The sequence below is a fragment of the Planococcus citri genome, chromosome 1 (genome assembly GCF_950023065.1).
Source record: "Planococcus citri chromosome 1, ihPlaCitr1.1, whole genome shotgun sequence".
Classification (NCBI taxonomy): Eukaryota; Metazoa; Arthropoda; class Insecta; order Hemiptera; family Pseudococcidae; genus Planococcus; species Planococcus citri.
Window position 1 is genome coordinate 39,048,557 of NC_088677.1, and position 16,906 is coordinate 39,065,462.

Sequence of the window (16,906 nt, forward strand, 5' to 3'; positions counted from 1 at the left end):
TCGAATAAATTTCTGGAATCTAAATTAGCCACCTAAAAAGCAATGCTCGAAACCGATTTGATTATTTTCAATTTAAATAATCTCCCATTTATGGGTAACCAAAAACTGAAATAAAATACACAAATGTATACCAACTACATACATCAACCCACGAAACAAAATTTCGCTCGTAAAAAAAACTGGAAATAAAAAATCAAATTGTACTGGAAAATGCGGTATTTTTTGTTATATCCATATGCACATCAATAAGCATCTACTCGTAATTGAATTTATCTCGTGAAAAACTCTAACATTTCGTTTAATATTTCACACTTACCTATCTATATTTTCTCGAAAACGTATGGTAATAATTTGATCGATTTTAATTGCATAATGAAATAGCAAAGCGAGAGAAATTGTTCTACATTACCTTCATCCCTCCTAAAGTAGAATTGATTTATGATAATTTTTCATCTCAACCACGTAAAAAGGTCAACCCCTACAATTATCTCGCAACATCCGAAGCAGAATCGATCGAGTATTTGAAATATTTCCGCTTACAAAGCGCGTTAACTATGTAAATTCTTCGCGTATAAAAATAGTTGTCGATGTTCCTATACATGCAAATTACCTATTCGTAATCATTAAAAACGAAACACGGTAAAGAATAAATTTTTAACGCCAAAAATTTTACGATGCAGGGCTCATATTTTTTGTTTGGGAACCTAGGAAATGAAAAATTGTGCACGTACGACCCACAACGCGTAAATCAATCAAAATATGCCTCAGTGAAATAATATTTTGGGAAGAAAAACTATTTTTAATGAGTTTCATGTGCATAAGTATACCGATGGATACCTGATTAGTGAAGTGATTACCTATACTTTACCTACCTACGTACAATATGACAGCTACCTACATTGCGCTTGTCTAATTTGATTAAATCAATGCAAGCTTCTAATGATATGATACGCAGAATTGGATAACATAATATATGGACGTTTAAAGAAATAAAAAGCACTGTAATTTTTTAAATACAAAATAAATTTAAAAGTTTTTTCTTACAGCAAGTAAAAAAAGTTTCATTTTAAGCCTTAGGATAATTTGTTATTCATGTTCAACGGTTCGTAAATTTGAATAAGGGAAAAATATGTACACACGATGAAAAATTAGTTATGTATAAAAATATCTCCCACTAAACATCAATTCCAAATAATACAAGCTAAGTATCTACATCAAGTTAACCCACATGCAATGATGCAAATAAAAATAAATGTGCTTTCAGCGGCAAGACTCTCCATCGACATCTAGGTACAGAAGAAACACGTCTAATTGAAAAAGGAAATTCTCAATAATATCACAATGAGACGTTAAACACGAATAAATGAACATTAAATAGTACAGAGTCGAATAAGCAAGCAAATATCTTGAAATTTCTTCGAAAATTAAATAGCTCGTGATTCATTTTGCGAGGCAATACCTTTATCTATAGGTACTCAAATGATCTCACTAATGCATTGTTCATCACAATTCTCATTCCCATGTTCGCGGTATTTAAAATATGACTTACGTAGGTATCATCTATCTACTCGTATATCTAGGAATAGTCAGATAAGTATGGACATTTGGACACATATATTCGCAAAATCATAGATGCATGCATGTGTCATTCAGGAAGTTTTCACATAAAATTCCTTAATCATTTTTATTGTTATCTTTGTCGTTTCCTTCCATTTACAGATAAATCATTCGGCGAACTTAGAAAAAAAAAATGTACAAAATAATTTTCAAAAGTGGGAGGCAATCGTTTCCTAGATTTTTTCCCTTCCGGTTGAGAATACGAGTATGTATATCCATCTGAGGGTGAAATTCTCTTTTAAAAATCTAGTTGAACACGGTACAAAAATTTTTTTAAATCATCTCATTATTCGTTTGAAATTGGAAATTTATATTCATCGTGTATAATTTTTTAATGCAATACGAAGAGAAGTAGGTAACCTAATGCGTGCATATTTGGACCCTCAATACTTGGTGTGCACTGTGTGCACGTGAAGGAGATGATGCACGTCCAGAACTTTTCGGTGCTGCGAAAATAAAAGCAACCTACCGCCGTCCACATTGACGAGGGACTCAGAAAGGAAACTTACAATTAGTTTCTTCAATACTTGAGTAAGTATACTTTGTAAATTGAAGGAGAAAAATTTCCAGCACTATCAAAATCTTCAAAAATGAACTTTTTTAGCATCGCATAGTTTCTGACATACAGGTATATCTAGCCGACTTATCACTCCATCTTCTGTGTGGACTGAATGCTGAATATGTATGCATAAAAGGAAAGATCGTTGGACAATATTTCCAAATTGAGCTCAAAAGGGGAACAATTTTTCAATTTTGAATCATTTTTCAGAAATTTTTGCTCATTGATGACGCTCACCTAGTCACTTAGTCATGTCTCTCGTACTTCTCATTAAAAATACAACCTAGTGAAGGAAAACTTTACTTTTTCTAATAGTACCTAAATACTTACAAATACTTCCAATCGGATTTTCATTTTTCATCAAGAAAATCAACGAAACATTTCATTTTACCGAGCTTACAGATTACCTACTTGAAATCTACCCATTATGTAATAAGCAAACATCGAAATCCATACCATTGCTATGTTTTTGAAATTTCCTCCGCATAATACATACAACTTGAATTCGCTTATAATTATGCACGTTTCGAAGGTTACGCCCTCTAACAACGTTAAGTATTCAATATACGAATAAAGTAAGCCCTTTTCATACCCTAGTCACGTCACGTTGGTCAGGAAGTACAGAATATATTTCCAGTATCCACAATCCAGTTCTATGTAGTAAGTGTACATATTTCAGCAAGCCCATTCTCGATAGCTTTTCTTCTGGTGGGGGTCAAAAATCACCAGTCGGTTAAAAATAACTCCCAGCTCAATTAATAAACAATTTTTATTAGTAAAATGGACGTTTCATTTTTTTTTCAGTATGTAGGAAAAATTACACATCGAAATATGCTAGGTTACATCAAGAATGATATAGTGGGCGTATTAGCAATACACCCGAATGTCAGACCGGGTAAAAATAGTATCAACACATGTACTACTTACACTTTTACTCGTTCATATAGTACACCACTGTATCATACAAAATGCAATACGAGGAAATTTTCAAACGTATTGAATTCTATTAAAAGTTGGAGCAAAAAAATCCGTACACCTTTCTCCAAACAATAAACATATGACTTGAGCTATTGAAGAGCAGCTCAAGTATTTTTACGATGCATGAAATATTAAAGATAGATTTTGTAAAATAACAGCGCAGCACTCAAGAGTGCTCATATTTCTATTAGCTATCATTTTAGCTTCATAAAAACCCAACTAATGAGGGTAAAAATCATAAATTTAACGATAAATTAGCATTCGAGGCAAATTTATTAAATTGCGAAGACTTAAATTTTTTCGGGATGAACAGGATCAATTTTCATTTTTCTAATGTGGGAGGAGAAAATTGCAAAGAAGTTGACGTCAAAAAAACACGACGACACTGTACAGAACAGGTCTACGACCCGATCTTGCAATTTTCTTTTTTTCTGTTTAGTAGGTAGGCACAGTGGTACACTGTAAGTTGAAATTTTTTTTGAAAAAGTTGATAAATACTTGATGATGCGGATTTTGGGATGGATTGCGAGACACCCCCCCCTCGTCCTCCAAAAAATCAATATTATTAAAAAATCTCAATTTATTAAAGGAATAAACAAGTTATAAAATCGTTGCTAATCGAACGAACGAGGTGGCATGTAGGTAGCAGGTAGGTTAGATAGGTAGGTAGGTAGGTACTATGTACATGTAGTTAAAAATACATCTAACACACCATATGCATATTGTACTACTTATTTATCATTTTCGATGGAAAATTTGTTTTAATATAACGCTGACATTACGCATTTCATTTTTCACCATGTTAACGAAAACAACGCGCTAACGAACACATACCTAACCTACTCTCAAGAATTCAAAATGAAAACTTTAAGACCTGCTGTATAGTCGAACACAATGGAATACACAGCTTTCATTACAATATTATCAAGAGAATTTCCGTTTACATTTCGCACCATTTACGCAGAACCATACACTTTTAGAAAATAGCATTAACGCGTGAATGGTTCAAAGAAGCAAAATTATAACGCGAAAATTTGTGGTTGACTAGCTACTTTGATACATTTATTATTGGAATTTCATCATATGTCATACTTCTTCCAATTAATCACAAAACTGTAGAAATAATAGAAGGTAAGAGTACGTTAGTTTTGTTCTCCAAACACAATTATTCCAGATGAAAGCTCCAGCAATTCTCAAGGTTGCAAAATGAAACCAGAAACTGAATCAAAAAGAAAACGAGAAAATAAAAATTGAGTCGACTAATGAGTGATAATTAAGTCCCGCAAAAAAAAACGAATCCAAGTCAAAAACGAACTGAATTTTTCTTCCAGAAAACATCTAACAACGCTATTTGAAGTATTTTTATAGCCAACATTAAAATATTTTCTTATAAAATAAAGTGTAAAGTAGTAGAATGGATTTCGCAATAAATAAATTATACATAGGATAGCGTTTTCGTTAGAATTTCCACCGCAATGATTTTTTCCCTCAAAACGTATCGCATACACGAGTATTCTTATTTTTTTTTCTATTTCAAAGTGACAATGCATCGCATACGAAAAAAACACAACTCTTTCTAAGTTATATTGAGAGGATTTCAAAGGATGTTGCTTATTCCAGGTTTATAAGAACATTTCAACAAACACCGAAGAGCAAAGCGTTCATAAAAATGTAAATTCCACACAACAATAGTACCTAGTATCCGTTGAACAGTGTCAACTTAGTATTATGATAGCGAGAAATGCACAAAGGTCGAAAAATATCGGTATTTTTCGATAAGATTTTCTACTGGTCTAATTTTACGGGGAAAAAAACTATACACGAGGGAAAAGAACTAGAATACTCGATCGTTTTAGCTGAAACAAGAAGATAATTCGACAACATGTACAAAAATTACTCTTAAAAATGTCGAAAAATCCAACGATAAGTTTGGAATAACAAAAAGCAAAAACAAAAAGAAATCGCAAAACCGTGCAATTGTCAAAAAACATCAGAGTTTAATATCAATTTCATCATAGCTTACAGCATCCAGATATACGCAGACACTCCAACAAGTTACTCGAGATATTTTTTGAGAGAGAAAAAAAATACAGTACACTCAACCACAACGCATTTGAGTTAAAAAATTTTCATTCTGAACGGAATTATCTATTAAAATGTGGTCCTGGGAGGTTTCTATCCTTACGCAGGCATGATACAGATACTACAGCACGAAAGGAAGGATATAGTACGCGGCGAGAAGCCAGAAGGCGAAGCAAAGGCCGCATCTGATACCAGGATACCACACCCCTTGTTTTTATCAATTACAAGACGCTCACATCAACGCACCACAGCGTGGACTGTAAAGTATATTACGTTCCCCTGGTCCCCTTCGGATCCCACATTCTTTCCTTCCTGCCCGCATACAGCCTAATTCCTCGTAATTCCAGCTTCCCTAAGCGTATTCTTATTCCTACGTATTTTCTAATAGTCAGTTTATTCGGACTTCGTGTACGTTTTATGATATGTCGACAACGCGGTAATTTGCTTCATTATCCGATAAACCGTATGGCTCATCGTCGTTTATAAATATAACGTCTGAGTCGTTCTTGTCGGTGCCATGCGATAACATCGCGTTAAGCCCGTTAATTTGAGAGTAAATTAAAAAATTTTCAACGCAAGATTCGACCACAGCAGCATAAGAAAGCAAAAAGTACAAAAATCATCTCGAAAAGAAGATAATTAGTAAAATGGGAGTATGCACTTGTACGACATGCATCAAGAAGAGGGAGGTGAAACGGCTACCGTGTGCTTGCACTTTAAGGAGTAAGTTTATTTTGTAGATCTAGGTTGAATGAAGAAAAAACATACTGAAAAAAAACTTTTTCATGGTCGAAGATGTACCCTCCACACTTTTTCTCCAAATAACCCTTCCCCACCAAAACTTTTTGAAATAAACTCCCAGATTGATTAAGTAGAATTTCTCCACTCCAACCAATTCCACAGATTACCTATTTGTCAATAATCAGCATTTCTCTGAGGCCCATTTTAAAAAAAAATGGTAAGTTTTTTAATACTCTTCTCGATTTTTTGAAATCGGCAATATTAACCGAAAAATTGGCATCACAGCGTTCCAAAATATTTCCTCAGTTTCAGAAATGATATCTTTCGAGCAGAGGTGCAACGATCACAATTACATACATATAATCGATTATATCCGATTAATAATCGCCAATTATTTACAATCGTTCATAATGAGAAGATTGATGGCGATGACTGACGACCGACGACGACATAAGGCTAAAATACTATTTTTTGGAACTGAGTCATTTCCCCCAAAATAGGTTGGGTATGAGCTAGAACGAAAAAACCACAAATTTTTTGAAAATGCGCCCTCTTTGAGGACTCATATCTTCTCTCCAGGAGTAAGTACCTCCCGAGCTAAAAAAAAATCTGAGTGAGTTTCAACATAAAATGAAGGTATCCGCTGAATTTGGTCAAAATCCTGTGACATTTTTTTTTCGCAATCCGTCCCAAGGTGCCATATTAATGATGAACTTTCTATTCTTGTTATTAGGTTGGGACTGAGGCAACGTCCCTCTCCCTAAAAGGATAGCTGCTTGTATTTCAGTATTGTATTTTGCACTGATTTTTCATGACTGAGGACTGACCCAAAGAAATCCTAATAGGTAACGGGGACTTTCCCTGAACAATATGCTTAAAGTTCCAACCCCTAAACAACGTTTAAAAATGTGCCATAGATAAATTGAGTGAAGTATAAAAAGTTGAAACAAAATGATTTCATACTTTCAAAATATTCCAGATTTTTATAAACATTTTCAACTTCAAGCACCTTCAACGAAATGATATTTTGGAAATGAAATCAGCAGAAAAATCTTATTTTAAGCATTCGCCCAAATTTCAAAATTAGAATGGTTTCGACATCAAACCTATTCTTCCTGATTTTCGAGCAATTTAAGAAATGACAATTTTTCTGCAACTTGATAACTTTCAAAATTCTGGTAAAATTCCTTTACACATTTTTACAGCTAAGTCATTTCCTAAGCTCAGGAATGCCGCCTAAACTCACCGAAAGTTTCATTAATTTCGATTAAAATTTCAACCAATCATAGCACGGAATTTAGAAATTTTGACTAAGTATAGTTACGTATACGTGGCAATAAGCATGGCCATTATTGTGGTATTTAACCTCGTATCCAAACACCGGAGGTTATTTTTCTAGGTACAAAATTGTTTTAGCTGATTTCGATCAAAAGTTCAACTCTTTGAGTAAGAGCGCAGGTATTTATTAAAAATTTTGAAATTTTGTACAGTGAGCTCAAAAAGCTCAACAATTAATTTCTACAATTAAAAAAAAAATTGTTGATCTTGTATCAGTAATTTATCAAGCATTGAGTACAAGTTTTTATTAAAATTTCAGTAAATTGTAAAACTGTAAAATTATGATAATCAATTTTTTTTGCTGAAAAAATCAAATTACTTACCGAAACGCCCCGTACTATCCTCAATTTCAAACTCACACATAAGCGTTGAAATCGTGGTTAACCTCGAAATCACTGGCTATATAATTTTGTAACATTTGTCACGGCGAAAATGCTCGTTCAATCACGTGGAAAAAATCTCCGAACATAGAAAAAAGCTTTCGTTTGATTTTTTGAAAGAGACGGCTATAAAACATCGATAATGAAGACCTTTTTACTTTGACCTATGCCCAAGCACCATATTTAATCACCGGATTTCCTATTTGTTACAGACGTAGGTAGGTAGTAGTCTAGGTACCTATTCTATACTAGCGGGTTACACTTCGAACATAAGCTATATTGTTATAAATTCTGCGAGCGATTCGAAAATCTTGCTCGAAGTTTTGTTGTAGGTAACTTTCAAGTTTTAAGGTAAATACCTGTCTTTTTATCGGATCGTTGGCGAAGACATCTTTTAAGCTAGTCGCATAAAATTCCATTTTAGAAGCAGAATTTTGAAAAGTTATAGTTATAAAAGATCTACAGCTCCACTTCACCAGTTTTAGAGAAAACATACGTTATTTTATCGTATACAAGAATTACATCAATTACCTACACATTTCTTTATCCTTATACGAATATCAACATATCTACTCAAGTACATACATACAAAGGTACCTAGGGTAAATAAGTCAGGATGGAACAAAAAAATGTTTCCCAATTTCAACTCAGAAACATTAAAAAAAATCACGCTTCTACTTAGGTAGGTATTAAAATGTTACGAAAAATCACCAATCATTCGGCAAAAAAAGTCGACAAAAAGAGACTCACACCAAATGGTTCAGAACGTTTCCATTTTCATTTAAGGCACGCATTCGGATTTTCCTTCAATAATCGGATTATTGATTTTAAAAACGGTACTTTTCCATACATTCATATTTTTTCATATTATATTCTTAAAGATTCGACGCGCCAGCCACTGGAAATTTACCCATTTTAACGCCGTTCTTTTTTCAGAAACTTCTTTTCCCAAGGTTTTCAGGACCGAGTCAATTTATCTTCAACTTCAAATTACCTACACCGGTAGGTATAAATCTGGGGTTATGTATGTGGGTTTTTCACCACTTATAAACGTTTTTTATATTGTACCTGTAGGTATTTTAAATGTACAAAGGCATCTATACTTATTTTTTCTACGTCACCGAAGGTACGAAGAATAAAAAATGCAGGATATCTTCGTTAAAAAATTGGCACGTTTTCAAACATTGACCCTTTCAAGTGTTAATGAAAAATTTGCCAACGAATGAAACAAAAAGACGAAAAACACTTCGGAACGATATTATGATATTTATTATGGCGAATTTGGAAGAAAAACTGCACCAAAAAGGTCGAAAGGTCAAATTAATAAGACGTACAATGAAAAGATATTTATTGATGATAACAACCAAAATATTCGAAAAGATTTTTCAAGCAAAATTTCAATACCTACCTAGTTATGAAGATGCCTTTAAATTAAGCCTAAGTACTTTTAAAAATGAAAAATATTAAAAAAAAAAAAAAAAGAACTTGGGTAGATCAAATCCTATCCAAACGATACCAACAATATTTGAAATTATTTAAACGAGATTCCCGCAGTTCAACGACCATTTAAAATAATATTTTTCCACTTAAATTTACAAAACTGTCGAACATAGTTATTTCATTCAAAGTTTAGTCAATTAAACAAAAGTTTGGTACTGAAATTAAGATCAAAAATTTGCATTTTTTTCGTACATTTTTCAGGCTTCTGATCTCTGAAAATTAAATTCAATAGAGGTGCAAAATTTTTGAGGAAATTTTGATTTTGCCCGAGCGAAGCGAGGGTGAACGCGTTTAAAAATTTACAATTTGAGAGGTACAAAAAAAAATCATTGAACACAAAAACGCCGAATAATCTTCAGTTTTGCAAAAAGATGATTTGGTAGCAAAAATTTAAATTCTTTTGTTGAAATGCCCGCGTTTCTAGAATTTTTCAAGTCAACTTTTTCATAGGTACATATAATTGGATATTTGTAGAATGTACCTAATTCAAATTATCCAGAGCGATGCAAGGGCAAAAGCTTTGAAAAATTGATAACTCGAAGAGTGAAACATCATTTTTGATGCGAGAAGTTGATTTTTTCGCCTTTAACATTATCAAATTCTGTACAACAATGCTTCTCATTGTCAGAAAATTCTAATGGGAGGGCGAAAGCTTTTGAAAATCTACAACTCCTCAGAAGGGAAACAACATTATTTTTGATGAGAGATGCATTTGAATAAATATTAAAATGTTATTTTTTTTCATTTTTGTAAAAAAAAAAATCCAAAAAGTTACAAACAGTAAACTTTTGATAAAAAAAAAGTAACCAAAGTAACTTTCGGTGAAAAAAGTAACAAAGTTACTTGAAAAGTAACCGAGTACCTAAGTCGCCTGTTCAATATTCATAAAAATTACAAATGAAAAAATTATCAAAAAAATCTCGCATTTATGCTCGAAAACTGTTAAAATCTTCATTTTATGACAAATTTATTACACAACGACACAAAACTCGAAACGTTTATCTGCCAAAATTATACGAAATGAGCTTGAAATATTGCTTATTTCATTTCATTCAACAAGAAACTCGCGGTAATATTTTCTCGCCAAACTCGTGCATTTTTCATTAGAAAATTTACGCTGAATGCGCACACCAGACCGAGTTTTCTACACAGTAAGCGAAAAAAAGAGCAAAATTATTCGAATCAAACTTTTGTGAAAACCCGTATCATTGCTTTTAAATTCGAACGGTAACAAATTCGCAAAAACCTCGCATTTTTATTTGGTTAAACGTTGAACGGCCCCGCCCGATTAAATTTCGAAAAATATCACAGCAATAGTGTCACCGAACACGCATGCAACTCGTGTTTTTACTTTCATTTATCGATTAAGTAGAGGGGCATGTGAGGGGTATAGTCAACTGCACAGTGCATTCCACGCATCTTTACTAAAATTGCCTCTCAAATTATACCAACATAATTGTAGGAAATGAGCACTTTCGACACCATATGCTACAGCAACTGACCCACCTATATTTTTTTAGCTTCGTCGAGTCCGAATGTTTTTCCCATTCGGTTGAAAATCAAAAATACAATTGGGGTGTAAGATGAAGGTACATACATACTTAAATGGGTAGGTGTATAGATTTAAGCACAAGCTTCGTATATGTACCGACAAGCCGAACGAAATTTTGCTACGAGTAAAATAAACCAACATATTATCGATCTCTTTACCAAACGAATTGTTTCATTGTTATAAATCAGTTCATTTTACAGCTACACCAAAATTCCCTCCTACCCATTTGCGAAAAATTATTCCATTAAGATGAAAATACCTATATTATCAATAACATAATACACAATACACGAGCACGCTTATTCGTTATTTCTTTCCACCATTGTAGGCTGTATTTTCGATATTCGATTATTAAATATGAAATTTTCGAATATTCAATTTATTAAACGAATCGTACAGCAACGATATTAGATTGAGCCCATCTACCAATTTCCTAACAAATCATATAGAGAGCATACATGTGGGTCTACGTACAGTCAAAATACTTATTGACTTTTCTTTTCGAAGAGCAACACTATTTATGTACAATTGTACAAAATGTATTTGTTGAACAAAATTTTAACATATGTATTATGTAATTTGAACTTTCAACAATTGTTGTACCCATACTATTGTTTCGTCTTTCTTTCTTTCTTTTTTTTAATGCTACTTATCAGTTTCTTTGTATGTACTTACTTATAAGAAGCTCCGTTTTTGATGAAAAAAATCACTCAACGATTGGAAAAAAAATGATTCAAAACACATAAGTCTGAAAAAAAAAACATAAATACATCCTATTAAAATCGATTAAAATATAATAAAAAGTCAAACATTATGAAATAGGACCTGCTTTAGAATTAATACACCATATTAATGAAAAAAATTGAAATATGTCCCAGATTATCGAATTAGTATGACTCACGAAGTCACGATGCACTGAGATACCTAAATACCTATATCGATCTCTCGCAATTCTCCAAATTGATACGTTATTTCATTTTTAAAAATAATTATGATTGTTGTGTACAGCGGATAAACACATTGCAATGATTCTCGAATATTGAAATGCAACTGGTGGGCAGGAATGTCCAAAAAGCTGGATTTTTCCGAAGTATTTACATATACCTACCGACACCAAAACATAATTTATTATATTGCAATATTTATCCCGCGATTAAAAAAATTATGAGTATTTACGCGTTATGCAGTAAGTAAGTATGCACGATGCATTTGACAATACTGTTCAAAGTTATTTGATAATTGAATTCATCATAATTAATTACTTCATTAATTGATTCAATTTCAAGGATATAATTTAATAGGCGATTGAAAAAAAATTGTCATTAAAATATTGTACTTACGGTACCACTACCAATATTAAAATTTTCTCCCTTAATTAAAAAATGAACATGCAAATTACAATAATAAATGTCAGCCAACTCTTTTCCAAAAAGAATTAATTGGCTTCTGTAAGATTCAATTCATTCTATTTACGCGTTTAAAAAAGATTGGTGTCTTTCATCTGATGAAAGCCCAAGCTACATTCAGGGGAAGATGAGATAGTTCTCTTGTTTGTACATAAATTGAAAAGCGGATAAATATTGATAATCTATCAGCAGACAATAATAAAATAGGAGACGTCCTAAAATTCCAAAAAAAAAAATGATTTTCAGTTTAATACACCTTCAGAAAAAAGATGATTGAAAGGAAGCTGGAACGTAAGTATAGCATGCACATTTCAGAAAACTGTTTCCGCTCTCCTCCTGGAAAATTGAAACAAGTTGCCTTCTGGTTACTAAACCAGTTTTCTCATAGCATACGATAAGTAATTTTCCAGCAAAATTGTGTAACTTTTTTTCGTCATCTAAAAATTTCCACTTGATTGAGTGTTTGAAAGAGAAAGAATCCACAAAAGTAACGGCATTCTAGTTTTCAAATTAAAATTAATTACCTAAGCTACCTTCAGAATCTTTTTTTTTATTTTTTAAATTGATAAGGTTAGTACGATTTAGCTTCGAAACTAGCTCAAAAATACCACGCAGAAATTGCAAAATGATTAGATAGATTATTAAAAGTAACTACTCCTTGAATAATATCAGAAGAACGTACTCTTCATTTCAGTGCATCTTTACCAGGTCACGAATCCCGATATAAAGGTAAAGGTATAAGTGCGAGTAGTTTTTCTAAGCTGATCTCATTTTTCGAATTAATTTCATCTTTATTCTCGAGTTCGCAGACGCGCGCAAAAATGTCACCACCCAAGCCCATCGAATGTGTATAAGAAAGCAAAAATTTTCTCCAAATCGTGACACGACTAGTAAATGATGTTTTATCGGCATAACCATCAATTTTCATTCGTAGCGTTCGACGCTTAAGTGGTGGTTTCACGCTAAAGATATGTACTAAGAAAAATTGTTATAAAAGCAGTTAGACAACCTAAAAAAGTTAAGACTGTTAGACGCCGCACCGGATGAAAAACGATAAACAGAGCACTACATTTTTAGCCTCCGTTACCACGTTCCCTCGACGTGTAATATAGCAATAATTAAAATCTTACAAATCTTCACGAATGATGGCCTAAAAAAATAATAAATAAATAAAATAAACGTACAAATTTTTGACAAAATTTATGATCACACTATCAAGCCGCAAATGAATTTTAAAAACATTAACCCGAGGAAGCTTCGAGTGAAACTTTAATCGCCCGGAAGTACAGGGTTGGAGAAGTAACACGAGAATTTCGTTCCTACGACCCATAAAAATATTGACCGTGCCGAGAAACTACACCCAACACGCCAAGTATAATTTCATTTTAATTTTTCTCGTCCTGAAATTTATTCTCGTAATATTAAAGTTTTAAAAACCCGTATGATACCTCTCATATTATTTACTTTCTTTAATAAGGGTATTTATTTATTTTTTTTCAAAAATATTTTCATAATCTACGAAAATGGGAAGATATTAGGTACTCTAGAAAATTCACGTCGATTATTCGTGAAAGAGATGCCTAGACCTACTTATTTGTGAGCGTTTTTGAACTTTTGAGAAAGCAATTAAAGGTACATATATATTCTTAATCAATACAAGGACAAATGCAAGGCATTTTTTTGTGGACGGAGGAAGACAAAATTTTTTGGAGCGCAAAAATATTTTCGTATCTTTTTGTTTTGATTTTTTAGTAGGTACGCAAGGAAAAATAAAAAAGGCAGTAATTTCAAAATTCTGAAAAAAGAGAATAATAACTTGATGAATAATTTCAATGTTTGACTAAAAAATTAAAGAAATTGCAATGAGTTTCACTTTTTTAAAATGATAAGTAGGTAGAGGTACCTACCTAAGTAGTAATTTTGATTTTCATAAATTTTTTATTGGAATTTCTTTCAATTTTCAGTTTTATTTCGCCATTTAAATTTATATATTGTAGGTACCTACTTGAAAAAATGAAATAAAAAAACAATATTCAAAATAACGTAATTTTTCAAAAGCTTTTCTCATTCCTTTATTTATTATCGAGGAAATCTCACAAATGAATAATTTTTTGTTGACTACGATAAACGTAATTTTTCCATGTTTCGCGTTAAATTTCGACGAATTTTCACAACCGAAAAAGTTCATTTATACGAACACAACGTACTTAATGAAAATCCAAATACGAGGATATTGCCGCATATTTCAGCAATTTTCCAAACTCAGCGAGCGAGGTGGCGAGTTAATTTTGAAAATTTCAACAATTTATCAACACTGAAAAGCGTTCATTTACCAGAGTAACGTTTGTTGAATAGTCATGAATTAATTGAGAATATAAATGCAACATAAAATTTGTTTGTTTGGTTGGCGCGATGACAAAATTTTTACAGCACGAGCATTGTGCAAGCGTACATTTACATCATTTTAAAGGTTATTTCATTAAGAAATTTTATTTCAGCGTTTCTACGAACACGAGCGCATTTGAAATATGCTGTTTAAATAATATTTTATATACGTTTCGTCAAATAGTATCTGTGTAGTGTGTAGGTATGTTCTATGTATGTATACAGAAGATACAGCAGCATAGGAGGTACAACACGACGATCCAGGCGCGATGCGGTAATATTTGTCAGCATCATGCCAAACCGCTTCAATATGCGGGGTAATATTATAATTCAATATTTGAATATTATACCTATAGTATAGCTTCACATCTCGTTCCTTGAATTCGAAATTATTACCTCTGCAGATAAATAAATTCCACCAAAAGTCATTTCTACCTCACGAGTTTTCCATTCATTCTACGTGTATAGGTAGAGGTAGGTCTAGGTACCTACCTACATTGAAATTACAAAATTTGACCGTTTTCTTTTATTGGTTACTCTAACTACACCTTTTTTTTAATTTTTTATATTTCTTTTCCCTCATTTTGCTTTATTTGTTCGATGTATTGTACTTAGATTTACCTAAAAAAGAAAATATTAAATAACCTGCTGCACGCATTTTAATGTAAGTAGGTAAGTACCTATAACAATAAAATTCACAATCAATGTACGTACGTAGGTCTAGCTCTAGATACATACTACAAACATGTCGAACAACGATCGATGATTTTAATTTCGTTAAAGTAAACTTTAATTCAAACGCGAGCATAAAGAAAAAGAAAAGAAAAGAAAAATGCAAAAAATACGTACATATAACCGTACGTTATAAAAATATGAAAAAATTCACGACGCGTTTTGATATTTTACACTACAATACAGGTCATCGATTTACTCAATAGCTATACATTCTCGTATATGCAAAACTCCATTGGTATAAATCTACAAATAGTACACTTTCCGCCGAGAAATTTTTTTTTCAGAACTGCATAAATTTTGTTCAGGGAACCCCCCCCCCCCCACAACGACAATGTATGCAAAACAAAGTTGGCATCGCTATTTTCATATTTAAATACGAGCGAATGTTTCACATTTACATAAGCAGCATTTGTCATCGTATTTATAAATTACTTATATACCTACTATGCATGTATGTATACTAAAAATATACATACATCAATCGGCATTTAATAAATTTATTATTAAAATGGAGAAAATTGAAAGATGATATATAAAGCCAGAAACCATGAACAGATATAAAAGATAGGTACCTACGCGGCATATCTCTTCCTTATAACAATTAGGTAGGTACCTACGCGAAATTATGCTTAACGACGATATCCCTTCAAGAATTTCCGAGTGAAAATATTGATTAAGAATTTTGCGCTCATGTCCCCGGTACTTAATCAGTTACCTTCGGAATTTCTATACTTTTACCACATCACACATCAGCTCTTTTTTGATAGCACACGTGACTTTTTTTATACTGTGTACGAGTAGTTTACAGATTATGCTTTAATGAACCTAATTTATGAAAATTGGTTGAACATTATACGCTAAGAATATGCGCATCATTTAAATTTCCAATTACCAATGTTTCTACAAAGATGAAACTAGATATGTTTTTAGCCGAATTTTTTCACCGAATTATCTCATTTATGTATTACTGTAATTTTAGAAACACTTTACCAACTAAAAATGGATCTGAAGTGAGTAGGTAAATTGTAAAAATCAAATACAAGAAAAAATAATTAGTGAATAAAACTATTCAAAAAATTTCTCAAAAGAATGTTGACGAACTAATTTTGGCTTTCAAAAATTATTAAGGAGGTTTTCTCAAATGAAAGCTACACATCCGCAATACAGAATAAACTAGGTGGGTATATCTAATTTAGTTAGGATTTCGAATACAAAATGAAATCAATCGAGTAAGTACTTCTATCAAAACACATTTTTGAAAAAAATACCTATTTTATTAATATTTTCCAGTTTTTGAACACGTGTGTCTAAGTTCAAGTCAGAAAAGAGTGAGTAGCTAAATGACAATTTGCGTCAATACCCTGCGCTCTCCTTTTCCCATCTGCATTATTGTTATGATTACACATTCATTTTCATTTTCATTACCTATTTAAATTTTACAACCATTAGTCACCATTATGGTCTGTTTCAAATAAGAATGCACAACACAACACAACACAACACAATTAGACGAATGTAGGGGGAGAGGGAAATATAAGTGATTGTTCATGCAGCAAAACAAAGCAAGGCTGCGTAAAATAGGTATTAAGTACTCCACATCAACAGCTTTGCCCTTAAAAAATATGACTTATAA

General features: G+C 32.3%; 1 protein-coding gene across 3 annotated transcripts in view; it reads right to left on the reverse strand.

Annotated features, from left to right (window-relative positions):
• shep (alan shepard) overlaps window positions 1-16,906 on the reverse strand; it is a 94,461-nt gene that overhangs the window by 67,717 nt on the left and 9,838 nt on the right. For 2 of the 3 annotated variants that reach the window (XM_065344659.1, XM_065344657.1), the window contains exon 2: window positions 11,423-11,495. The gene's annotated coding sequence lies outside the window, so the exon portion shown is untranslated. Of the gene's footprint in view, window positions 1-11,422; window positions 11,502-16,906 lie in introns of those variants that run through there. The other variant, XM_065344661.1, reaches the window with a different exon arrangement.